General features: G+C 44.5%; 1 protein-coding gene across 5 annotated transcripts in view; it reads left to right on the top strand.

Annotated features, from left to right (window-relative positions):
• Window positions 1-26,089, top strand: part of BMP2 (bone morphogenetic protein 2) — a 216,395-nt gene that overhangs the window by 54,234 nt on the left and 136,072 nt on the right. For 2 of the 5 annotated variants that reach the window (XM_027693286.1, XM_027693290.1), the window contains 2 exons: window positions 12,060-12,271; window positions 14,924-15,013. The gene's annotated coding sequence lies outside the window, so the exon portion shown is untranslated. Of the gene's footprint in view, window positions 1-1,952; window positions 1,958-9,510; window positions 9,647-12,059; window positions 12,272-14,923; window positions 15,014-26,089 lie in introns of those variants that run through there. The other 3 variants (XM_027693288.1, XM_027693291.1, XM_027693287.1) reach the window with 3 other exon arrangements.

Below are 26,089 nucleotides of genomic sequence, written 5' to 3'. Positions count from 1 at the left end.
TTGTGAGGGAAGGAGAAATGAAATGGGATGTCAGGTAGCAGGAGGAGCAAGAGGAGCTGCTGGGGGCTGGAAGCCATACCTGTAATCAAGTCAATAATCAGCCTAAACCTCCCTGACAGGGTCTAGAAGTCTGTGAGAGGTGATTTCACAGCCTCTCTGAGTAACTGTTACTTAACTTTGAAACATCTTTTTGACCTCTCAACTGAATTTCTTTTGTTTTTAAAATTTAGCCCTTCACTCTTGCCCTGTCCTTGGGGGAAGGAGAGAACAAATAATTGACTTCTCCCCACGCTTTCCCTCTCCCTGCTCTCTAAATCTGATTTTTTTAAGCCAGTTGTTTTGTACTTTGTTCTGTTCCATGTATCCAAGGTATTTCCTAGTGTCTTTTTTTGCTCTAGGGATTCTACTGTGGTCTACATACTGAGCTAAATGTCCCTAAACTGTTCCCTAACTTTTAAAAATCAGCTTTCTGGTCTCCTGGAGTTCCATACATGTTTTCAGTGAGCACTCCACAGATAACCAGGAATGGCTCAGAGTCCTGCATTTGTCTTCCTGAGTGCTCTGTGGCTGATCTGGGTATATTTAACTATTCCAAATATTTTTTAACATTTTTTTTCCATAGTCTGGACTGTGCACTTACTCCATCACTATTAGCTCAGCTTTGAGTATCTGATCTCAATTAACCTCCTGTAAAAACTGAAGCAGGAAAGGCCATGTTTAAGCCTTCTAGATGTTATCAATAATCAGGAAAAGCATCACAGGTGCCCTCTCCTGTTATGCAGTTTACTGTCAACAGCCAGAGAAGGTAAACATGGAAATGTCTTGGAGCATTTAGAGCAAAAGACTCTGCTACTGGGAGGGGAGGGGGTTTATGCTGCCAGAAAGCTCAAATATTTGTGGATTGCTCAATGTGAGAGCAGACGACTGAGCTGAAATCGCAGCCTCCTGCCTTTAGCAGCAGCAGGAAGCATTTTGTTGTGCTGCTTCCCTGGGTGCTCTCTAATGACAGAGGAACTGCCCATTTCTGTCTGGTGAGATTCAGCCAGAATCCTTGGGAGCTGGGCAGGACTGAGGCTGGACAGAGCTGCTCAGCATGGTTTGCATTACACACTTGCTGCAGATACTGCCTTGAGGAGAGCGTGCACACGGAATGTTTGGTCCTAATTGACTCCAGGCTGTGTCACCCAGAGGTTTCTAATCCTTGTCCTCCAAGTTAACATGTTAAAAAGAACACAAAACTTCTCTCTTTGTGCATCTTTTCTTATTTAGATTCCCAAGGATTTAGACAAACAAGAAAATGCAGATGACAATGTTTAAACTGAACTAAAAGAGGGAGTGTAAGGTCAACTCAGAGCTGGGTAGTGAAGAGGACCTGGAATTTGGTGGATCTGCTGCTTGTATAACCCAAAGGATAAATGTAATTGCTGCAGATCTGTATTTGCAGCCCGGGCAGCTGTGACTGGGTATGAGACCTTCAGCAGGTCTGCTGCTAAACAGGCTCTGCTGGGGAGAGTCTACACGGGAACTCTTCAGAATTAGAAACAAAAATGATTTTCTTTCATTGCTCAGAGGTCACTGCTGATACATTTTCTGGATTTCAAAACGAGCAGAAGACCATTATCACTCTGCTTGTGCTTGACATCCCTCTGGGATGGGGCACAGGCATAACCCAAACCTGGCTTCAAAGTGGTCAAAGCCCCCAACCTCACTCCAAATGAGTGTGTTGGCCAGTTGTATGTTTTGACAGCACTGGTGAGAAACATTGGGAATTTTGCACCTCCTTGGCGAGCTACAGGAAGGATTTGTGTTCCCCATCCTTGTTACAGTGAAGCCCCAGGGAGTCTTTAAAGCTCCTATGACTTTAAAGCTTCTTTCCATGACTTCCATGAGGTAGGAAGTCTCAGTTGCTTGGGAAAGGAGGAGATGGAGCACAAAGAAACTAATTGGAATAGGAACAGTGTGACAGAGCAAAACACTGATCCTGGATTTCAGCAGCTCAGTTGTTTTCTGTAGCTTTTAATCTTTCTTTTAAAAAGTGACCTTAAAAGCTGCTTCAGGAGCATTCCAGAGGATACATGGCAGTTTGGAGTGTCTCTCACTGTCCAGAAATTTTATCCTGGATCTAAGTGCATCATTGCCAGTATTGATGAATCAGCATTTTACAGTAAAACCCTGCCTAAAAGAAAAAAACCCACTAGTTCCTGTTTGTTACAGGAGATCAGTGTTGCTCTGAAAGCTTTTTCCTTCCTCCCTGACTGACCCTTGGAGCTCTGGCCTACGAGCTGGTGAATAACTCCTTGTCCCCTGGGCCTGCTGGATATTCTAATCCAGTTGTCACAGCTTTCCTCAACAGCTTGTACAACTCTCCCCTGGGTCTTGTGAGAGTGGTGGCAAAATTGCGAGGTGATGCGGAGCTGGAATGAAGGAAAGCTTTCCCAAAAAGCTCCTCGGAAACTTGCCTGGTTTCATGGTTCATCAGAAACCTTAAACTCCTGCCATGCCTGTTGAAAGATTGGCTTAAGTCAATGAAGCCTTTGGGGTGAACCTCATCAGGCAAAATTGGTGGTTCCACTGAGAATCCAGAATGTTACCAGTTTCAAACAGCTTTTGCTCAGAGATCTCTTTGATTCATTTGGAGCTGACACAGTAGAGCTGTGGAGCAACATGAGACAAAATACTTCAATGATCTACAAAGCAAAACCACAGAGTTTTGTGGAGTTATCATTAGAGCTGCGTTGAAAACTAGATGGGTATTTTTCAAAGGAGCAGGGAAATATGACACTAAGGTCTGCAAAATTGCCTTGCTGTGATTGCCACAGTAAGGAGCTCAAAACACTGCAAACTTCACCAACTGCTTAGTCTCATCAGAGAACTCAGATTATCCTTTATTCCATTGTTCCATGTACAGCCTCCCAGTGAAAGCCCTCCTTGCTGGACCCTGAGTTAGGAAATCCTCGATGGAGTAGTCCTTGTCTTGCAAGGCTGAGTGGGCACAGGAGAGATTTCCAAGTCAGCTTGAGGGAGCTTTGTTACCCAAACGTTATTGAAAGTCATCTGTAATTCTAAGCTGCTTGGAAAATCTGAGTTGCAGGAGTCTGATAACATCCAATAGATAAAAATGAGAGTGGACTGAGAAAACGGGGGATCAAAATGGACTTCAGCTACAACAGACCTCCTCAGGCATTTCCTTTGGGTTCTCCCTTCCAAGCTGTGCCTGCAGCGCTCCTAGTGCTGTAATTTTATTTGAGTCACAGTATTCTGGAGGTCTTTCATGGATCTGACAGTGGTAGTTCAGTGTTATTTTGATTTTACTGTTTTGGTGCCCGTATGGGCCCCCTGAGCAGCTTTAACCAGATGCCCAGAGTGAGCCACAGCTGAAGATTCCCAAGATCCCTGTGCTGCTCTTTCCCTTGGGAGCAGCCAGTGGAGAGCTTTCATCAAACCAGAGGTGGCTGATGATGGAGGAATGTTGGGATGTGAGAGAACTGAATTACAGCACCTATAATACTCGAGTGGCCTTTTCAGATGAGTGTAATACTGGCTTTGGCTTTATTTTTCCTTCTCCAGAAGAAAATTTTCTGTGGAGAAAGCCGATTTTTCAGCTTGCTGCACCCCAACAGACACATTTGGAAAGCTGTTTTGCTCTGGGAGTGATTCTTACCCACGGGATGGTGGCAGTTTGCTTCACTTTGCTTCCTTTTCTCCCAGAATTGTCTGGTGTCACCCCTTTCCTTCAGCGCTTGATATCACCAGAACACAGCCCTCAAATCCATATGAAATGAACCCAATTTCCCCTGAGATGTTAACGTGCTGCACTGATTTCAGCTTAATCAAAACAGATGTTTCCCAAATGCATCAAGCAGGATGTAGAAAATTTGGCTATTTAATGCAGATTCAAAGGCAAATTCCTCACAACCACCACGGAAACCAGGGCTGTTTGCTGAGCACTGTGGGTCCAGGCTGGGCTTTTTAAGTGCCACTTGCTGCTTCTGCACACTCTTGTCTCCTCCTGCAGACTTATTTAGAGCTTAGTTACACCCAGGCTCTAAAGAGAGTTGGCCAAACCTTGATCTTGGGGGCATAATTAATAGAATCTTGCCAATTCCTTAATTAGATGCAGGATCGGTTCCTTTGTAGGAGCAAGACGCTTTTACTTATATTTTGTCTTCTGTTTTGGAATCCGTGCTCTTAAATTCAGGCATTTTGCACAAAGGGAATTAAACTGAGGAGTTCATGTCTGTATTTGCAGGTTCTTTGAATGTGTATTTGATCAGACCCATTTGTAACCCTTAAATTTAGTACAAATAAGAACCAAAAAAGAGTTGTCTCCTTGTCTGGTTCAAACACTGAGGTAAAAGAAAGACCCACATCTCTTTCTGTGGGTACCTGTCGTTGAAGGAGGTGAATAAATCCAGTTTGTGCAATAACATTTTAGTTGGGATTAATTAGTCTGAATCCCTCTCCTAAAGGCTCTCCTGTGTGTACTGAGGGATCAGGTAGAGCAGGGTTTAAGTGGAAGAAAAAGTCTTGGTGCTTCAGTGTATATTACACCTGGTCTGCAGTTTTGCTTTTTTGTTGATCTTTATTGCAATTTAATGGTTCTGATGTGACCTGATGGAGTAGAATTTGTTCTCCATCAGCATTTTTAAAAAAGAAACAAGGAAAACTGAGGAGCTTGGGATTTCTGGTTTCGAGAATGGAGACTCCACAACCTCTTTGGACAACCTATCCCGGTGTTTGATCTTTCTCACAACAAAAAATGTGGTGTTTTTCCTATGATCAGATGAAGCTTCCTGTGTTTCAGTTTGTGCCTTTTGCCTCTTGTGCTGTCACAGGGCTCCAGTGGGAAGACTCTGGCTCCCTCCTCATTCTGTCCCAACAGATATTTATTTATGCCAGGTGAGAAGATCTCCCTGACCCCCCTCTTTTCCAGGCTGAACAGTCCAGTTCTCCCTGTCTCTCCTCAAGTGAAAGATGCTCCAGTCCCTTAATCATCTTTGTGTCTCTTCATTGGACTCCCAGCAGCAAACCCGTGGGGTTTCTGTGTGCTGGGGAGCCCAGAACTGGGTGGAAATATTCCTGAGGATTCTTCTATGCTGTTTCCCTTCCATTACAGCAAAGTTCTCTTGTCCCAAATCTTCATTTGCACAGATCCAATATTCCTCACTTTCTGTTCAAAGCTGCATTGCTTTGGGACACCATTAAAAGCTTGGCACCGCTGAGCAGGCTTTTCCTTTTTTTCCCTACGGGCCAAATTGTAGGAGTTTTTGGAAGAACAGAGCATGAAATGTGATATATTTTTCTATAGCTGTATTCTACAAAAAAACGTTGCTCTAAGTAGTGTGACAGTATTCAACATTTATTAGGATCCGTGAGGAATTTCTCTTAGCCACGATAAATGGGCAAAACTACTTAGGGAATCCCTTTGGTCTGTGGAGAAGGACTTTGGCATTTGGCACAGGAGGGATTCAGGGCAGGTTTTTATATAGATACAACGTAATCAAATCTACCTCATGAGTGGCCCTGGGTGCTGCCTCCCCCAGCTACTGATGTCAGGGCACTTTCTCACTTAAATCCTTGCAGAGCTGTGGACTGAGGCATCCCAAGAGCTGGATGTAGGAACTTTGTCCAGCCCTACCACAAATGGGAAGTGATGTTCCAGAGCATTATCCTCTGCACTGCACTTCCTGACTGCCCGTTCCTGCTTGAGTGGTAGAACAGTTTAGGCTGGGAGGGATCTCTGGAGGTCGTCTGGTCCAACCTTTAACCTCATCTTCGTGGAGGAAGGAAAATCACTTGTTTAAACTTCCAGGGATAACCACTTGCAGTTGTTTAGCTCCATGTGCCTCCAGGCACCCACATTTAAATGTTTAATGTGCACACTTGCTGTATCAGTTCCTTAATGGCAAATTAAGGACTAAATGAATGGATTCCAAACCAAACACAAACCAGACCAGACACACATCCAACCAAGCATCTCCAATGCCTGGATAATCCAGACCACATTTATGAATAAATGGATATGTTCTCTTTGGTGATTTTGATAATACGTTGTACTGAGTAGCAAATTCTAATTAGGGCTCTTTGATACTCTGTAGCTGGGGGAGAAAACAACCTTCCCCTGGCGTTTCTGCATGGTTTGTTTTCCGGTTGGGAACTCGGAATCCCAAAGGAGCATCTGTTTTCTTTGTGGAATCATCTATGTTTTGTGAATTTGTGGTTGGGAAAACTGAAATGTAGTCAAGGAATAGTCTCATATTTAACTGGGCAGTTCCGTATAAGCACAAACTGGTTTTATTTTGGATTTCTTCATATTTTTTTTAATAAATTCTGTGAACCTGGTGAAGTTTTATACAGTACTGACTGACCAGCAGACTGGAGGCCAGGAAGTTGTTCTCTGTCTTGTGTAGCAGGGAGGCTTATCATTACATGAAAAGGTTAAATTATGAAAAGAAATAAATTCAAGGATTTATAAAAACATACAAACCACACTTTTATACAAGGTGCCTTTGCTATGTCTTTTGGAATATCTTTGGAACTTACTGCTGCTGATCTGTGGTGAAGTTGAGGATGTATTAAGAGTCCAAATCAACTTTCCTATTTGTGTGCAAAAAAAGAATACTAAGGATGATTTTAATAAAAATCAAGTGCTTTTTGAAGGTCCGTCACGCTTCATGCTGTGGGCTGCAACATTCCCAGGCAGGATTGGCTCTTCCATCATTGTCTGTGGCACTGACCTTGCACCTTCTGGTGAGGAATCTGGGTCATGGTCGGGTCTGGGTGGCTCTCTGATCTCGGGGCTACTCCAGGGTGTCACTTTTGGTCTCCGTGTTTGTTGCGAAATCCAAAATCCGAGCCCGGAGTGAAGCAGTAGGTGGCACTGCAGCCTCTCTGTTCCTTGGGTAACTTTCCACAGTGATTCCCCCTTGCCAGCTCGCCCCGAACAAGCGTCCGTGTTTCCAAAAATAACAAGGCTGTTTCCAAGTTTTCTTGAAATATATGCGGGGCTGGTTAGTCATTCAGAATCACTCCTTTGCAAACACTGGGGATATTTCACATCAGAGCAGCACGTCAGAAACGGGAGTTTTGCAGGAATTCCCAATATTGTGGAAAGGAGTCCCTGAAATGGTTCTTTCTGGCAGGAGGGTGGTGATCTGTCTACGTCAGGGGCTGAGCTGCTGCAGGTTCCCTGCTCTGCTCCCTGAGCCCTTCCTGGGGTTACAGCCTGGGGGAATGTTTGTCCAGGGGGAGAGGATGGAGACAGGATTGCTGGGACACTGCTCCTGTTGTCCGGAGGGTCCTGGGTCAGCTGGAGTTGTCCTGCTCCCTTCTGCACAGCCAACCCCTCATAAATGAGGAGAGATGGGGGGGAAGGAATGGCTGCTGGGAATCGAGGGATTTTGCTAATTCTGTGTGTGAAATCAAAACTGGGCCCTCGAGCTCTCACACCATTTCTGCCATTTTGACCTGCATTTGTTTTATTTCACCAGAAGTGCAAGGTTTGATTACACAGCAGGTACCTAAGCCAGGACAAGTGTTTTGATGAATGAGTGAAAAAACTTCCACAGGTTCTTCAGAGCGAATGATGTGGAAGACAGGGAGCAGGATAGGCCAGGCTGGGTAGGGCATTGAGCAGCCTGGTCTTGTGGAATGTGTCTCTGCCCATGGCAGGGGGTTGGAACGGGTTGATCTCTAAGGTCCCTTCCAACCCACCCCATTCTGTGATTTTGTATCATTCTTTATTCTCCATCTGAGAGCTGGGTGTGGGACTGGCCTGAAGTGCCTCAGCTCAAAGCAATACAAAGTTCACTAATCGATGGAGAGGCTTTAAAGGTGTTTTGGAGTAATTATCCCTTTTTTCCCAGAGGTTGTGAGGATTGCTGGCTGCATCTAAGGACGCTACACAACCTCCAGTGCCAGGTGTCCCTGCTTGTCCATGCTGCCTTCCCTGGCACCAGGCTGTGGGCAGGAGGTCGGTGTTAGAGGGATCTCACCCTTGTGGGGCTGCAACAGCAGCTGGAGCCACATTCTGTTTGTGTCAGAGGACAAACTTGAACTGAGGTGGCTGCACATTCTTGCCCTGCCTGCCCCGGTGCCTTTGCTCAGGTCCTGCAGACTGGAGCACTTCCTGTGCTGAAAACTTCTCTGCAAAGATGTCGTGGTTTGGGTTTCCTGCTGCTGAGATGTGTCTGCTGGAGTCTCCTCCATGACAAGTTTACACTAAATCTTCCCATGGCTTTGAACTTTGTCCTCTCCTCCTCTCTCCCTTCTCCTCCAGCCTGTCCCATCTGCCCATCGTGTCTTGACTCTTGCATCACAAACCCCGTGTTCCATTTGTTTTCCAGGGAAGTATAAAGCACCTGCTTTTGGCAGGTGATTAAAAGCAAGTAGTAACAAAGGAATTAATGGGACATGGGAATATGCAAAGAGGGCTCTGAGCTACTCACTACCTGAAGTGATATAAATAAAAACGTGGACTATTTTAGCTGCCTGCACTGCTGCAAATGTGATTGCCATTTTTAATTTGATTTTGCAGCCAACTCTTTTTCGTTAAGACATGGGCTGTTTTCCTTTGCTATCCAAGAACTCATGGTGTGAAGGAAGAACAATAAATAAAGATGGGAGCAGCCCAGGAAAACTACAGCCTAAGACAGAGCAAACCTGCATGGTTTTCTTTTTTCTTTTTCCCTGCTGAAAAAGCAAGTATTTGATTATGTTTCTCTTTGTTTAGACTCTGTATTGAGAGATCAGCCTACGAAAGCCTGAATCAATTAGAAAACAAAGAAATGTTGTCAAAAGGCTGTATAATGAGTTTCAGTTTGAAGAGACCCAGTCCCAGTGGATTGCTTTGAGCCTGGATCTGTGAGGGCACAGCCCCTGCCCCTCAGGTGCTTGTCTGGGGTCCCTGCACTCACTGTGCCATCAGTGGAGAGCCAGGGGCTTCATCCTCAGTGGAACACTGGCTCTCCAGCAGAACATCTCCTACTCCTATGGGAATGCTTCCTGGTAGAGGGTTGAGATTCAGGTGCAAAATCAGCCATATACTCACTAAACGAGAGACAAAAGTCAGTTCCCCCCTGGCTGTGCTTTGGCAGGGAATTAAATTCCTGCAGCTGGATTTGGCACATGTGGGTTAAAGCATCTCTCCAAAGGCCACTGTGTCCTGCAGTGCATGTTCCAACCCCTCCAGTGTGCCTTCCCTGTTAGGCTCTAGTGTAAATACAGCTGCTGTCACGGGTCAGTGCTGCCCGTCACATCTTTGGTACTGTAAAACTACAGTTGTCCAACATGATGGGGATGGTCCCTTTCACCCCTGTGTGTCCATGTTCTCTTTCTTCCCCCTCCCTCAAAAAGGGAAAAACAACAACAAAAAAAGAATTTGGGTGGTCTTAAGCCCATACTCATATAATTCTAAAGCCCAGGAGTCAGAGCAGCCAGGAGGCCCTGGGAATCTTTTTATTCCACAGCTGTGCTGTCACAAAGGCGTTGCCTTCCTTGAACTTACAACTGAAGGCACTTTAAATAGAGGTTTCAGGAACTTCTTGAAACTGGTATTTATTTCTTGACTTTTGTCGTGAAAATGCTTGTTTGGCAAAGGCAGCAGATGCCCAGAGCTGAGCTGAGCCAGTGGCTGCTGTGCCAAAAGGTGGCATTTGATCCATGCTGGGAGCATCTTTGATTCACTGAAATGAATTTTGGGAAGTGTGGAAAAGAAGGAGCAATGTGAGAGTGTTGGGTCAGTGATGCTGGGGCAGGGCAGGCTCTGGATATACGTTGTAATTAGTTTACTTTCTCAACTATCAGCTTGTCTGAGGTTACAGTCTGGGGTCAGTTAAGCCAGGGGAAAAAAAAATCAATCCTTTCTAATGCTCTGCTTTTAAAAGCACACCAAAGCTTTTGCACTTCTTTAAAGGCCAAGCTGAAGCTGGAGGGTTTGGGTTTTTTTAGAAAGTTTATATAAAAACTTACGTATTCCACGTATAAAGAGTTTGTTCAGTGTGCATGTTGAACAAACCTCATGTTGTAGGGGATTATTCCTAGGAAAAACATTGGAAGCCTGGGAAATTGGAGATAATGATGTCCTGAAAGAAACCCTCTTGACATGGTAATATGAGCAATTGCAGAATCTAAATAATCTTAACTCTGCATAGCAGGTGACCCTTTAGCGTGACTTCCAGAACCACTCGGCACCTTTAGTTCTAAGCAAGTCAGTGGAAACTATGGATGTGCAGGATGGGAACTGAGGCTCAAAAAGTCTTGTTTGTTCCCCTGTTTCTTCCCTGGGAGAGATTTGGGTACTGTAGGTCAGTAGGGAAAACCCAGGGTTACGATGAAGTTCTGTCCCAATCATCTCTCTCCATCCTCTGTGCTGCAGATCTGTGCCCACCCCAAGGCAGAGCTCAGCAGGCAGCCAGTGCTTCCACAATCCTGCCTTTATTTGCTGTGCAATGAGCATGGAATTTTCTTTTCATTGCTCCATCATTCATGACCTGGTGTGGTGGCTCCAAGAATCACATAACCTTATCCTGCACCCACCTTGGCATGAATGGTTTAAATCAACATTCCTGCCGGGGGGAAATCGTTGTTTGGGAAGTGGGGAGCATCCAGTAGGAGCGTGTGCTGGGTTGTTTTTCCTGCTGAGTCTCTCCATGGCTTCAGATCCCTGTCTAAATACAGGTCCCTAACACAAGCCAGGCTGCTTTGGTGGGGTGGGCAGTGGGTTTGGATCACTCCATCAGGGACTACAGCACCAACCTTCTGTTGTGCTGGGGATTTCTGCAGCAGGAGAGCTCTGCTCCGCTCTGCTCTGCACACACAAAAGGTGAGATTTCATTCAAACTGGGATAAAGGCTCAATTTTTAGTGGGAATGAGGTTCCTGAATATACAAGAAGCCGGGCTTTAATCTCTGTCTCAAACCTGGAGCTGCTTATTGCCCCAGTGGCTGCACTGTAAGACACTGGGAGGTTACAAGAAGTGAGGCTGTGAGAGAGACAACATTCACGGTGCAGTAGTTTGGAAGAGTGGTGATTATTATTTTATTTTATTTTTGGTACAGAAGAAACAGCATTTGCAAGGGTAGTCTTGTGGAGAAGTCAGTATACAGGAGGCATTCTATTTTGGGATACTGAGATGATAAAGATGCTTAGGATGTCTAGTGAAGTGTCAGAGTGTGACACTGGCAACTGCTGTTTGCAAGATGAGGATAATAAAGATAACTGTCTTTTGGGTCCATCTGTCTTGGAATTTGCCTGATAAAGCTGTATTGCTGCTCTTGCATCAGGCAGTGACATCGATAGTGGTAAAATTTGATTTTCAAACCTTTGTCCACCGGCGACACTGCGAGGAAAATGGATCATTTTGATCATCCTAAATGCAATTTGTTGAGTTCTTTCCAAGCACATAATCCTGATACAATGCAAGGATTTTTGTTGGGGCATTTTTCAATTCAGACAGAACAAAAGCACAGACCACTTGGAGGTTGAATTATCACTTGCAGCTGCACTGATAAAAGAGCAAACACTAAATGCCTCTACAGTTGTGAATGCTTTAGAAGCAGCGAAGTTTCTCTAAAGCAGCTGCTTTCTCCACTGTTATCTGGTCTCTCATGGAGAGCAGTATCTCCTCCTTCCTGGGGCATTCCTGCATCTGTCTTATGCACATAACACGGATCAACCGTGGGGACAACAGCAGGTTAGAGCCCGGGGTCTGTTCCCAGAGAGGTGTCCTGCTCTTAGCATCAGGCTCGAGCTTCTGGTCAAGAGTATTCAAATCAAATTATCTGTTGGGATTTGTTATTTTGTCTGGGGTTATGGGCTTTCAGTCTCTTTGTTCTCAGTAGTAAATGCTGAATAGTTCTGTACATAGAAAGGATACTTCTGAAAGAAGAGTCAAATGCATGAAAACTGGGCAACTTCCCTGCTTTCACTGATACTTGGAACTATAGCAGTGTTTCTGGGATCCACTTAGAGTCTTGGCCTGAAATCCATCAGTTTTCATTTAGTATTAACCAATATTTTTTCTTTTTTTTTTCTCCCCTCCCTTCCCAGTCACCACACAGATGGAGATAATGCACTAAAAAAGCCTGTGTGAACTCAACCTCCTGGACTCTCTGCAGTGAAGATCTTGATGTTCAGAGGGAGTCAGAAGAGAGAGGACTCCTCAGCAATCTGGGATGTGGTGTTTTCCTACAAGAAGCAGTAGGATCTGTGCTCCTGCTCCGCTCCCATTCCTTCTCACCTCGCCGCTGACAGTCGCTATCTCAGCCTGGAGGTGAGCCAACACCAGGGCCACTTTGTGAGTCAAGTGTCAGGACATGGCACGGGGTGATAGGGCCTGAAATCTTCCTGGGCCCTTAGAGATAACAAAGCCAGGTGCTCCTGAGAGCCAGAGTTCAATTCCCATCACCTCCCTCCAGCCCTGGAATCTCGGCAGGGCGAGCGGAGAGGCCGCGCGTGTTGACAGGTCAGAGGAGGGGTTTGCTCTGAACATTGACTTTCTGAGGAGTGGGAGAAGGTTGGCTGCATCCACACACTTGCTCCAGACTATTCCTACATGTGTAGCTGCTTTGAAGGGCCCACTTCTGTGCTATCTGGGCACTGTAACCGATAGTGGTCACTGAGAGTGAGGACCCGGAGCCAGGCTCCCTGGGGATATAAATCCCAGTTGGGCAGAGGTGGGACCCCTGGCTGGGATAAGCACAACACCATGGAGGGGTTAATCAGCATTTAGAGCTCTCATTAGCACCCTCCACACTCCAGAGCCCTTGTCAAAGCAGTGCTGGTCTGTCGTGTCTTAAATTTGTTATGTCTAATAAGCTATTGACAAAAAAACTAATGGTGAAATGGCCAACATTATTGCGACAGTAGGTAAAACAAATAGTTGCTCCCCTGGGTCATTTGCTGAAAAATCAGACTCGGTTCAGCTCAAACTGTTTGCAGCCAACCTTGTCGAACTCAGCAAACAAATTGAACCAAACTTTCCCACCCTGGAAGGAAGAGTGAAGTGAAAGCTGTCACTTCAGCGGGTTTTACGTGGAGTGCTCAGGCTTTGTTTTGAAACGGGGTTCTGAGATCAGGTTCAATTAAACTTAATAATAAAATAAAATTCTGAAAGTAAAGAAACAGAAAAACCCACCTGCCGTTTGTGAACGTAAAGAAACATTTCTTTCAGTCTGAAACGCGTTTTCTCCCACGTTCGCTTTTCCACAAGCAAACAGAAACATTTTGGTTTTGGAGTGACCCTGAGCAATTAGAATGAGCAACCTGGAGAAATACTCCTTAGGTCATTCCCTGCTCCAGGCTGTGGGAGATCAGGCCTGTGTGCTGATGCCGAGGGATGAGGCTTTGTGGGGAGCTCCCTTTGTGCTGAAGGAGCAAAGTTATCTGGCCCTAACTCAGTGTCCCCAGTCAGGGCTGGAAATCACCCCCAGGACTCCCACCCCTTGTCACAGCAGTGCTGGGACAAGGATTTGGTGCTGCCTTCTCTTCGTGTCCCATTTGTTTATATTTTGCATGAGGGACTGAGGGTGTCCCCAGCATCGTTATCAGATAATGCCACAAAGTGGGATAAATGAGGGGAGGTGGAAGAAAGGAACTTTTACAACCCATCGCCACAGCAGAAATTCGCCTCAGTGAAAATGAGGCCCGAGAGACACATATAAAAATAACTGAGGATGTGTTTAGTTAAAATAAGACCAAATCTCAGCATTTTTGGCCAAGCAAAGTGGAGGAATCAGATCCTGACTGCACATCTGCAGCCAGGAATATTTTGGACACGGACCTGTTAAGTGATCGAATGCGTGTTATGTGTGGAACCTTGTTTAAATCTGAATGTTAATCCCACTCAGAAGATTTACAGAAACTGTTTGGTTCTTAATACCTCTTCTGAAGATATATCTCCACAATCCAAGTGTGTTTATTGCTCAATAATAAACAGTGTCGACAGGAAACTCATCCAGGGTAAACATGATCCTTATGTTTTACTTCTGCCTTTTCATACGAGGTCAATGCCCTGCTACAACTTTCTTCTCCAAATTCTTAGTAGTTCAGTATAAATGTTTCCTCAGTGTCATCAAAGAGTAGGAAAAGCTTAATTTAGTGCTGCAGTTTTTAGGCCTGTGAAATACTGAACAGGTAAATAAGTCTGTAGAAACACCTTCTATAATTATTATTGTTATTTAATTCCCCTGCTACTCATAATTCTTGTGCAGGCTGTTTTCTTCTGGTATGTTAAGCATTATGCTCACTAAAGTGAGATAAAACTAGCTCAGTAAAGTCAGATAAAATTAAATGTTGTCAGTATATCTTGTTCACATCTCCTCTTCAAAACACTTGTGATGAAAGACAACCTTCTTGCTACATCATAAACGACACTTTTCTTGCTTTTTCATTAAAAATAGAGATGTTAATCTCTTGGAATTTTGATATTTTTGTTTTACCTCTTTTTATCCTTTATTGATACTAGGTTCAATAGAACAAGGGTGCTAAAAAGTTGCAGAAGATGAAAGACAGTCTAGGAAACTTTAAAAAAAGAACAACAAAACCCCCCAAAACAAAAGCTGAAATAGAAAGCCAGGAAAGATACAATCAGCAACAGTGATGTTAGACATGATTTGAAACAATAAGAAAGGGCAAAAAAGTAACATCCTTCCATGTTTTTTGAAAATAGTAAATGTTTTATATTAACATTTAATTTTTATAAAAAATGTTGTTTTGCGAATATTTTAAACAAAAATCAGTTCCATTATGGAATGAAAATTGCTTCAAAATCCCCAGGCTCTGTCTAGAATTTTTGTATACCACAGAATTCCAACACCTTTTAGTCAGGACTTGGAAAATCAGTGTTTAACTGGGAGATTGTCTTCCCCTTTCATGTCTTTTTATCATTAACCAAAATGTTTTTCTTTTCAATATTTAATTACAGCCTTATAAATTTTGTAGGCTCTGGGAATGAAACAAGACTCGTTTCCACCCCGTGTCCTGCTGGAATTCTTGGACCCTGAAGAGCAGCAATGTAAGTTGTAGGAACCACTTGATAAGATCCACAACTCAGGACCTTCATTTGTATTTCATTTTCTTGTATCTCTGAGCTTTGAGGAACAGCAGATTCCTGACTTTTTTTTTAGAAAGAAAAGGGGTTTCATGAGAAAGAATTCAGGTCCTGTGCCCTGAGCCTGCTTTGGGATGGGAACCAAAGCACAGCAAATGAAGATGACTGAGAGAATTGTTTCAGGAAGATCCTTGCTGATTGGCATTAATATTTTAGCATAAACCCACCCAAATTGGTTGGAAACAGCAAAGAAACTTCCTTTTGCTCATCTCTAATTAATTAGGATCCTTTCAGCTGCAGACTGGTGGGTTTAGGGTAACATTGAAGCTACAGAGGTGGGGAATATGGTTTTTGGTAGCACCATGTTTTTCCTATTTCTGAAGAAGGGCTGTCTATGAAATTTTGCCCTTCCCCTTGTTTGCTCACCTGCCAATAAATGCAGCACCAAGTCATCACAGCTCTTAAATGTCTAAAGTCAGAGTAAATTTTATACTTATCTGGTGTGAGGTAGCTGTACCCTCTTGTTTATTTGTGTACTCACATGTACCTGTTCAATTAATTCATGGAACCGGGGCGGTCACACAAGACACAGGCAAAAACCTCCTACAGCAAATTTTGGTTCTGCAGCTCTGCATCTTTCCAGTTTCTTTCCTGCCCTGTGAGAAACTCTGGGGGTCATGTCTCTGCCTGAGCCTGCCTTTCTAGACATCATTAGGGATGGCATTCCCAGCAGGCTGATTCCTCTTGCTCCTTCTCCTCCCAGAGCAGCACTTTGCGGGGCCCTCAGAGTCCTTTTCCATCCTGGCACCCCTTGGGCACGGCCCAGGCATCTCCCAGTTCCCTGCTGTCAGCCCAAGGGTGTTCAACAGAGGTGGTCTTTCCTTTGAAGAAATAAAGAATTCCTTGTTGTGGATTATGGGTGTGAAATAAGGATATGAAGTGCTGGCCATGGCATTTTCATACCCCAACCCGTTGCTTCCAGCACCAGCTGTGGCATCCCATGGAAGGAGAGCTGTGCCCTGGTCTTTAGGGATTTGCAAAAGAAATATAAAGGTTTTTTAATTTACTGTGCAGCCTGTATCACCCTCACCTTGTTTATTTTAGTTTCCAGTGCATAGTTGGAAGGTTTTTGAATTGCTGAAACAATTATTGACAAATAAAATTTTGTCACCTTTAACATACTTGCTGTTCTTTTGCACTAGAGGGGCTAAATACCATTACCTCTCACTAGTACATATTTTTTTCCCCACATGAAATACCAAAAGCATTTCTACAAAAAAAGGGGCCTGGGAACACTTAGAAGCATTTATTATTCAAATCTATTTTTAACCAACTAATACCTTCCTACCAAAAAAAAAAAAAAAAAAAAGCCCCACTTAACTTTTTGAAGGAACTTTATTTTTTCCATTGTGTACTGAATTTATGCTGGGAAAAGCTGTGAGAGGTTCTGGACAGCCAACCATGCAATTAGCTGATTCCTTGAGCTATCTGAGGTGAGTGCAGTTTCCAACATCTTCTCAAATAAATGGTTTCTACTTGAGAGTGAGCTGGTTCAAACTGAGTATATATTTCAGGGGATTTGAGCCCGTTTCTGCTGTTCTGGTGGGTGAGTTTATCCATGTGAGTGTTCTCTGGCAGTTAAATGAGTTGAAGGTGTCCTCACTGAGGCTCTGGAGCGCTTTCAGAAGTGGTGAAGCTGAAAGGCCCCTCATCCTCCTGTGTGAAACACAGGGAATTGTGCTGGAGCTCCGAGTGCTGAGGTCAGGCCTGGCCTTATTAAAGCCGGTGGCGTCGTTCCCGTTGACTTCAACAGAGCCAGAATTTCACCCTTTGTTTTTATAACTCCTTCAGGGGATCTTTGGGGAGGGGAGGGAGTATGGCTTTACTGCTAGTGAGAGGAACCTGGCCTCAGCAGAGGATGGAAGCCTGGCCCATTCCAAGGGGGATGTGAGGGTAGGGCATGGAGTCAAGTTACTTGCTGATGGGGCTCTCTGCAGAAGGTTATCAGAGGGAATGGCTTGAGGAAGACAGGGCAGCCAAAGGTGGTGGTGGCATATTCAGAACATGAGGGGTTTGCTGTAGGTGATAAGAAGGAAAAAAGGGGGGTTATCAAACACAAAATAACAGAGAACCTGTAATGGCCTAAATAGGAACAGAAACCTGGGGTGGGTGTAACAGTGGATGTAGCTGTGTCCATGAAAAGTTATTTTAAAAGTGCAAGGAAAACATAAAATAAGTAAGTACAGATAAAACTGGGTGCTGCTGGGAGGGGTGCAGGTCATGCTGTGGAGTCACTCTGCTCGATAGCTAGAAACACCTGGGCTGAAATTCCCAAAATACAGAATTAGATGCAAATCCTTGATCCACCCTGGGATTCCTTACCCTTGCCAGGCAGTGCAATGTGCAGATCTCAGTATGAAGCCTTTTTATTCTCTGAAATCCAAGACTGGCCTATGCAAACATATAAATGGGATTAATGAATGCAGCTCATTACCGGCTCTTGATTGAGACCACACATGCTGATAATCAATCACTCTGGAGTGCTAATGGCTGTGGGTGAGTGACCCCTAACCCAGGCTTTGATGGCCATCTTGTCAGGGACACTGAGCAGAGGGCTCTGGACAGCATCCACCGCTCCGGAAAGCGGGCCAAGGAGCCCTGGCCAGATGCATGTGTTGACTGGAGGAATGATCTATGCTCTGAGGGACAAATTGCCTCCACACTCAGCTTTTTCTTGCCCTGGTGAGAGAAGACCAGCTTGGGTTGTGCCAAGGAGATTTGGATGAGGAGGCCCCGGGAAGGAAGAGACGGGAATTGCGCAAAGGAAGGGTGTCAGGGGGAAAGTCCAGCTGGATTTCCCTCGGCAGCAGGGGCTGGTGGAGGTGTTGGTGAATTCCTTCAGATGGCAGTTCCCTGGAGTCACACTGAGGAAGGATGGCAGAGGAAAGCACTGGGTGCTCTATCCCTGTCTCCCCAGGGTGCCTGTGGGTGTGTCCTGGGACAGCTGTTTGTTGGGGAGCACTGAGAGGGGCCACAGCTCTGTCAGGCTCTGCAGTCACACTGTCTCCACCTTCAGTCAACTTTTAGGAGCATGGCACACATTTCCATGTTATCCTGACACTGTATGTCCTACTTACTTACAGCAGCACTAAAAAATATCTCTTTCCTTTAGATCTGGTAAATCCTCGTGGCTGGTTTCAATTGGCTGTAACAAAAATGAGCAGATGGAATATTTTTTGTTGTCTCAGGCAAAAATCTAAGATTATCTCGTTAAGATAATTTAGGCAGCCCCTGATCTGAAGCAGGATAGTGCTGGACTCTGAGAAAAGAACTGTGGGGAAAGATTTGCCATGGAAGCCTGTGGTGGACCTTCTCATCCAGGGCATGAGGTTGTACAGTGGCTGCTGCAGGGGACTCTGGCCTTGCTTCTCAGCTGAGGTTCCCTTAATCCTGACTTCTGTGCCAGTCAGTTCTGCAGTAGCTGAGGGTGAGGCAGATTTCCCCTACTCCCTCCATGCCGGCCCCGAAATATAGAGCCTTTTGTTTGGACTAAAAATTACAAATTCAAGTGGTTCATTTTTGAATAGCGGGAGAAATTAAAGCCAGCTGGGCCTGGGATGGCTGAAACGAGTCAGGTTCCCGGAGCATTTGTATTCATGGCTGACAGTGGGGCTTTGGAGGGTCCTCTGAGCACAGTTTTGCTGCTCTGCAGGAGGTTGGGTGCAGGGGGTGACAGCCAGGGGTTTGCAGCAGTTGCCTCTTGGCTGCTGAGGTGTCGCTGTCACTTAGTCGTGTCCCTCAGCCCAGACTTCAGAGCAACTCTGCTCACCTGACACCAGGAGAGAAATTCAGACTGGTATGTCCCCAAACCCTGTGCTGCTCTGCCAATGAACCTCCCACCTTGTCTGCCTTCCTCAGCTCTCTCCCAGCTCTGGATGTTCTCCCAGAGGTGTCTATGCTATTGATTCACTCTGGATCCCAACTCCAGGTGCCCTGTGATTGCCAGGGGTTGGGTGTGTTGGTTCACTGATTAAAATGCTGCTGGGAATGGTCAGACCTGGTGTAGACTATGGACCACCAGTCTGGAAGGGTTGGGAGATGGATTTTGATAGCCTTGCTCATGTTCAATAGTATGAAATAATTTTGGGGGGTGGAGGTTGTGGCTGTACTAGAGAGAGGCAAGAGTGTGATTGATGGAAGAACTGCTCTGTCTGAATATTGGCAATTCTCCCTTTGGTCTCTCCTGTGATATTTTGACATTTTGGCTCAGTTTTAGCCCATCAAGAGATGTCCAAAAGGGGGTTGTATGTTTGAGGCAGCAAGGATTGTGTTCTCCTGATTAGGGCAGGGCAGGAACTGGTGTGTCTGCAGATAATTAAGGAGCAGCACAGAGCGTGCAGTGCAGAAAAGGCTATTCCCAAAACAACTCCATTCCTTACATCTCATGGATCTTGGGCCTTTGATATTGCTTTGGCTATCTCTTGCTGTGGGTTTCCTTCAGCAACGGGCTTGGATGTTCAGTTTTGACAAGCAGCCAGACGTTTTCAGTTCCCTCAGAAAGGTCACTGAGAGTTGGGCTGGATATCTCACTGCAAATCTCACGACTCTGGGTCTTCTCAGGAGGTTTCCTATTCTCCAGGTTTTCCCTTGGCCAGTTGGAACTGTTAACAGCTGCCTTTGTTTCACCACTGCTGGACCTGGACCAGACATGGAAAGAGGCGTGTATGTGCTGCAGAAATCTGTGATTGTGGTGTATTATCCCTACAGTGAGAAAACAATTGTAATTTGCCAGTTTTATCTTGTGATTTCAGTCACTTTTCTAGGAGTTACAAACTGCAAAAGATGCTGCAAAGGAAGAAAATTTCAGCATCTATTAAGGAAAAAAAAATGGGACAGGTTGTTCACAGTCTGCTGGTTAAAACATCAAAAAATGTGAGTAAAGCGAAGAAAATACCCCAAACTCAAACCCCAGACCTGCCTGAGAGTCTTGTCCTAAAATAATATCAGCTGGCAAGAGACTTTAAAGCAAATGAAAAATACAATCAGCAGCTTAAAGATCACCATTTTCATTTTGCATTTGTGACCTTATCAAGTAGATATCGTGGATTAATCAATCAGGAATATAATAACTCAATATAATAACTGAATATATGAAGGGCAGAAGGTCAAGGCACAGGCTGGAGGGTGAGCTTTATGTGTGATTTTTTTTTAATTGCAAGGAGGATAAAAAAGGGAAAAGCTTTAAACCGGTGAAATTTTCAGCAATATCTTGTTTTATACCTGGAATGAGAATGGAAGGTGGGGATCAGAGAAGGCTTCACTGAACACTCCTCTTCAAATAACCTTGCAAAGATCAGTGTGTAGGATTTTGATGAGGTTCTTCTGCTGCCTTGGTTTTCTGTGAAGACTGTACATTTTTACAGTGCAGATTTCATTGAAAAGGGTGTAATGGAATCAGGCAAAAACCTGAAAAATATTCCCAGCTCCTGGCTTGGGTGACAGATTTAAATGGAAATTTTCAGAAAAAAAATCAGATTTAATTATGATAATAGTTTTGCAAATATATGTCACTTTTGCCAAATTGTTCTATGAAAAAAAAGAAAAAAGAAATCACCCAAATCAGGTAGATCTTGAATTCTAACAGTTCAAGGAGTTCATGTTTCAAAATTGGGTGTTTAAAACACTTCAAAATTGAAATAAATAATCCCTTCAGATCGAGTTGGTGTTTAGTTTGGACACAAATTAGGTCATTACAACTTTCTATTTTGTTGGAATTTCTGAAAGACATTTGGATTGGGCAGATCCAAAGCAGTGCTCTCTGGTTTTTAGAGACTGCTGCAAAGGCAAAATCAGTTGTTTACACAGTTCAGTTCCTGAACCCAATCCTGGTCTTGCTCAAGACAACAGAAATCCTGCATCCGACAGAAGGTGGTGGAAATCCTCTGGGATTTTTCTTCCACAAGAGACAATATTTTGAATAAGTGGGACATCTTTCCTGTTGCCAGCAGGCAGAGCCATAAAGTGGAATGCCAGCTCTTCCAACTTTTGGGAATGTCTTTGCTTTATTTCACTAGGTCAGTGAATCCCTACCTGGCTCCCCGGTTCCCGTGTGTTTTCTGACCCTCACAAGTATTCCCCATTCCTGAAGATCAGTGCTCATGGTGCCCAAAGTACTCAGGGATATGTGTTTATGTCCCTTGGTTGGGGACCAGCCAGCAGAGGCTTGAATTTGCATTTAGAACCTTTTTGGGATTGCAGCTTCATAAACCCCTTTTACCTCCATCCCAGTATCTGCTGTGGTGCTTGGAGGGTCTACTGGGTCCTTCTGGAAGCAGTGAAATCCCATAGGGAGCAATCCTGGGTACCTGCAATTTCTGCCTTGCTTGTCTTGACAGTAAAAGTCATTAAGACTTTTTTATGAAACGAGTTTAATTAATTCCCTGGAATTTAATGGGCACACTGCAGTAGTCTGTCACCCGTTTACAGCACTGGGTTCTGAATGCACGCAGCCCTTTTAAAAGATGAGAGCTGGCTTTGCTAGATCAAGTTGTCATTAGGTTTAACTAGGTCTTTAATTAGAACCAGATGGATGAATTATTTTAATCACTGCTATATATCTTAACAGTAGTTTGTACATTGACACAAAGTTGAGAACATCAAACAGAAATTAAATGCTGGAGCAGGAAAGCTGCCAACCTCTAAGGGAAGCAGTTGATCAGAACCTGTCATCTTGAAAGGCTCAAGGAATGCAAAACAAACAGTCAGGATTAGTATACTAAATATGGCTTATCAGCCCCGCTCTCTTCTCTGATAATTCATCTATATCATTTATTTTAATACTTTGCTGTGCATATCTCAGACTCTGTAATTAGAGAGCTCCAGGTATTTGCTCCTTCCTGCCTTTGAAATCCTTTGCTTTGAGGCTCTTCAGAGAGAACGATACAATTATTCCCCGGTATTTGATGCGCAGTACAAAAGGATTTCCACTCAGAACTGTCCCTTTGGGTGCAATGATGGGCTGGAGTTCCCACTGGCACCCTCCAGGATGGAGGGTCTTCATTCTGGATTTCTGGTACCCCAGGGATGTGCTGGGGTCCATCATCCCACCCACCTCTGCCGGTTCCTGGCTCAGGCGCTGCCTGATCCCAGATTTCTGCATCTCCCCACTCCCCGTAAGGAAGGAATTAGGAAGGGGGTTCAGGAAGTCTCAGCACTGTCACCTTGTGAATAAAGCCTCCAAAGGGAGTAGAATTAAACTGACACCGAGTGATTTTGTCAGAAACACCCAGGGTGATTTTATCTGTTTGATGTCTGATTATACAGCAATTACTTTCTAATTACGGTGTTGATTTGAATGAGATTATTGTGCTCTTGATCAAATGCAAGTGCTGTGATAAACCCCACTGCATTTGTCTGTTTTCTTGCCAAGTAATGATGATGTATTAAGTAGGATTATATTATCTTTTAAGAATGTTTTGCATTTATCAGTTATGGTTTTACTATGGCCTTCATTGTTTGAAACGGTGATCAGGTATCTGTGAAAATCAGTGAAGTTATAAGATTCCAGTTTCTTTTTCTCTTGATTTTGATTTATCTTACTCTGATAAATAAAAGCAATAATTTATACTTTATGTCAAGCAATATTTTATCTGTAAAAACAGTCCTTAACTGCAATATGCTTTTCACTTGGAATCTTTCTCTCCAGCCAGAGCCAAATAATCATTGCTTTAGGATCCCACAAACATTTTTCCCCTGGAAACTGAGGAAGTTTAAAAAATGTTAGCACTCAGGAGCTTCTTTACCCACTCCATAATAGATTTCCTCCAAGAAACTAGATGAATCTGTGACAATTCCAAAGGATATTCCAGGGACTATAAATGCCTTTTGGATCTGCTGGTCAGACTCTGTGCATAACTTCCCAGATTGGATAAGCTTATGAGGTGATCAGGTAGGTGGGAATCATATCTGAGATAGACAAAATGCTCTTTTTACTTCTCTTCCTTGCTGTTTCCAAGCTTTTCCAATGGCAGTGGTGGCTGCAGGGATGTTTGGAAGGTCCCAGGAGTGATGCTGGGCTGACACGGGGTGAGAGGAGGGTGGAGCACCCAGGCAGAATGACCAGTGTGAAGCAGCAGATGTTGGGTGACTTATCTAAAAATCCATCTCCTAATGGACGGGTTAAAAGAGCCCAGAGCTGAACAGGCAGGAACTTGCAGGTTTGACAGCTAACTCCTGAAAACCCAGAGAAACTTCCCACTGGAAAGCCTGCCTTTCCAAAGGGTGTTGCAAATGCTTTGCTTTCACCCAGTCCTCCTTTGTCTGCTCTTGCAGTTTGTCCACATCTGAAAGCAGAACAGGCTCAGAGTTCCTTGCTTAACACCAGAACACTGAAGCAAATGTCAGTAGGGTGGGTGTCTGAAAAGGGCAGGAGGCATTAATCAGCTTTTACCTCCTGCCTCCCAGAAACCAGCAGCAGAGATGGGCAGAAACTGGGATTTCCGTTCGGAGCTGCGTTCCAGTATTTACTTTGACATTTACCTTCCCAGAATCAAAGGCTAATGTGAGTTGGGAGCAGCCTCTGTGTGTCCCCAGGCCCACCCTGTGCTCAGGAGGGCCACTTGCACCGTTAGCTCTTTTTAGTGACGAGTCACAGTGAAGCGTCAAAGTTTATGTACCTTTAAACCTGATGTTTTATATATGTAAAAAGAAAGGGAATAAAAAGGTCAGAAAACCCCCACTTTGATCCAGGAATGATGAAATATTCTTGATCAAAGTAGAATATCACTGACATTCTTCAATTGAGACACTTCATTAGAATCTGTTTGACAATAAAATGCATCTGCCTGTGACACCATGGCCTCGTATCAGAGGTGGTGCCAGCTGCTGATGCTTCGTTTTTCCTGCTGTGCCATTGCTCCCTGAGTTATATGTCTGAAGATGTTCCTTCTTTCCTCATGCCTTGCAGTCATAGCATTGCTATTTTTCTACAGTTCAATGTCTGCCCTTGCCAGTCTCTTGTACTTTGATCTTTCCTGACTCTTCTAAACTCACACAGGAGCTCCACAGTCTCCTTCCTCTGTGTGCATTCTGGGGAATCAAGGAGATGGCCTTGATAACGATTATTGTTTTGGAGAAAGGATTCTGTTCAAAGCCAGAGGCTCTCACAATCCATCCCTACACCTTCTGTTAGGGAACTGTGGTGGAGGGAAAGTGTGTGGAGGAGCGAGCCCTTTGTCTTCCCTGGGAAGGTGGATGTTTAAGTGCTCCTTGTACTCACATGCTTTTCCAGCAGCAGGGAGTGCCTGGCTTGGGCAGCTTCTGCCAGGGAGAAGGATGGAAAGGGATCAGGTGCAGAGATTCTCCAGGTCAGACTTGGGAGGTAGTTCCATTTGTGATGGCGTTGATGCCACTGTTAAAGAAAAGCAGCTTTGAGATTCCCTGTTTTCACAGGGGTTTATCCTTGTGATGGAGAAGAGCTTGTGGATTCACACACAAGGAAAAGGAAAGTGCTGTCCTTTGTGTCCTTTATGTAGTGCTTGTGGATGGTGGTCAGTGTGTTTTAGGGCTCTGTGTTTGCTCAACCTGTGCATTTGCACCTCCAGGCCTCAATGTGCCTGTTGGATGATGATGGTGATGATGATGATGATGATGGTGGTGGTGGTGATGGCTTCCTTATGTCTTCGGCCCCATCCTGCTTTTCACTGCTCCTGGAACTGGCTGGATTTCCACACTCAGATCCATTAAGGCAGCAGGACAAAGGAGCTCCTCCTGTGAGCTGGGCCAAAAAAAGAAAGTCAAATAAAACCTCCATTCATGGGATGAAGGCCGATGAAAGGCGGAGAGGGAAGATGACACAAAGCTGACAGCTGTGGCACACGTCTCCTCTCTGAGCCAGCAAAGCTGACAAGTAGATTGCTCAGGACAGGCACTTACAGGTTACCCTGTCAGCTACTTGAATGCCTTGTCTTTTATCTGCCACCTTCCTAGGAAAGAACAGAGGGAGCCTGTGCCCATCTGATGAGCTGGTTCCTCCTGGCACATCATCAGCTTTAGCAGCACATGAACACAACATAGTCCAAAAGCTCCTCTTGGGTTACTGAGATCTCTCCCCTCTCTTTTCTTGCATGCGTGAGGGCACGTACCTGAGGCAGCTGTTTGCCCTTCAAAAGTCCTATTCATGGAAGCAAAATTCTCCCTCCTGTCAGAATTAGTCCTTTTTTTGTCTCATAGAGCCCCACTCCATCAGCCACTGCACAGCAGAGGGGCTTTGTCTGTGTGGGGTAATTCCTGCAGTGCCCAGAGCTCGTTGGGCTGGATGTGATTTCAAGCCTTTGCTTTGTTTCTGTCTCCACCCAAGAGAAGGACAAAGAGGATTGGGACTTCTTTCTCCTAACATTTGCTTTGAGTTTTTGTGAGTTTTTGTGTCTAGTCTCAAATGAGGGAGAAGGACGCGAAACCTCCTTTTGCCTCATCCTGGTGCAGCAGTGTGGGGTCAGGGGGAAGTGTGTGACCTCCTCATAAAATGCATCCTTAGTCAAAACCAAACAGAACTTGCCCAAACAACACAATCCCAGCATTCCCTAACTTCAGTGGTTGATGTTGCCATCTCAGGTGTTGGCTTAAGATGGGGTATATGTTGGGTGTGACATAGATACCCGAAAACTTAATTTCAAATTACAATTGTCTTCTTTTGTAACTCAGCCACACCAAAATCTCCACAGAAAGAACATCCCTTTTTTTTTTTGCACAGTTTCAAGTTATTTCTGACCATGACCATGGTAGTTATTTGACCTGGCAGCACATTCTCTACCCTTACTTACAGAACTGATTTAATGCTCTCTCTGAACAATTCAGCCTGAGATCAGTGTAAAATTTGGAAATGATCAACCTTAACACTTGCAGTTGTTTCCCTGAACAAGGAAGTGCCAGGTAATGTTACCTGTTGTTACCTTTCATGTTAAAGTGCTACCCAGAACTGATGTAAATCAGGATTTTTATCTGTATCACAGAACTAAGATAAGTCCCTGTTGACTCTCAGAA

This window comes from Neopelma chrysocephalum, unplaced genomic scaffold, assembly GCF_003984885.1.
Source record: "Neopelma chrysocephalum unplaced genomic scaffold, ASM398488v2 Primary Assembly neopelma1_91, whole genome shotgun sequence".
Lineage (NCBI taxonomy): Eukaryota > Metazoa > Chordata > Aves > Passeriformes > Pipridae > Neopelma > Neopelma chrysocephalum.
The sequence above is the reverse complement of the archived record's forward strand: the minus strand, read 5'-3'. Positions and strand labels throughout refer to the sequence as shown.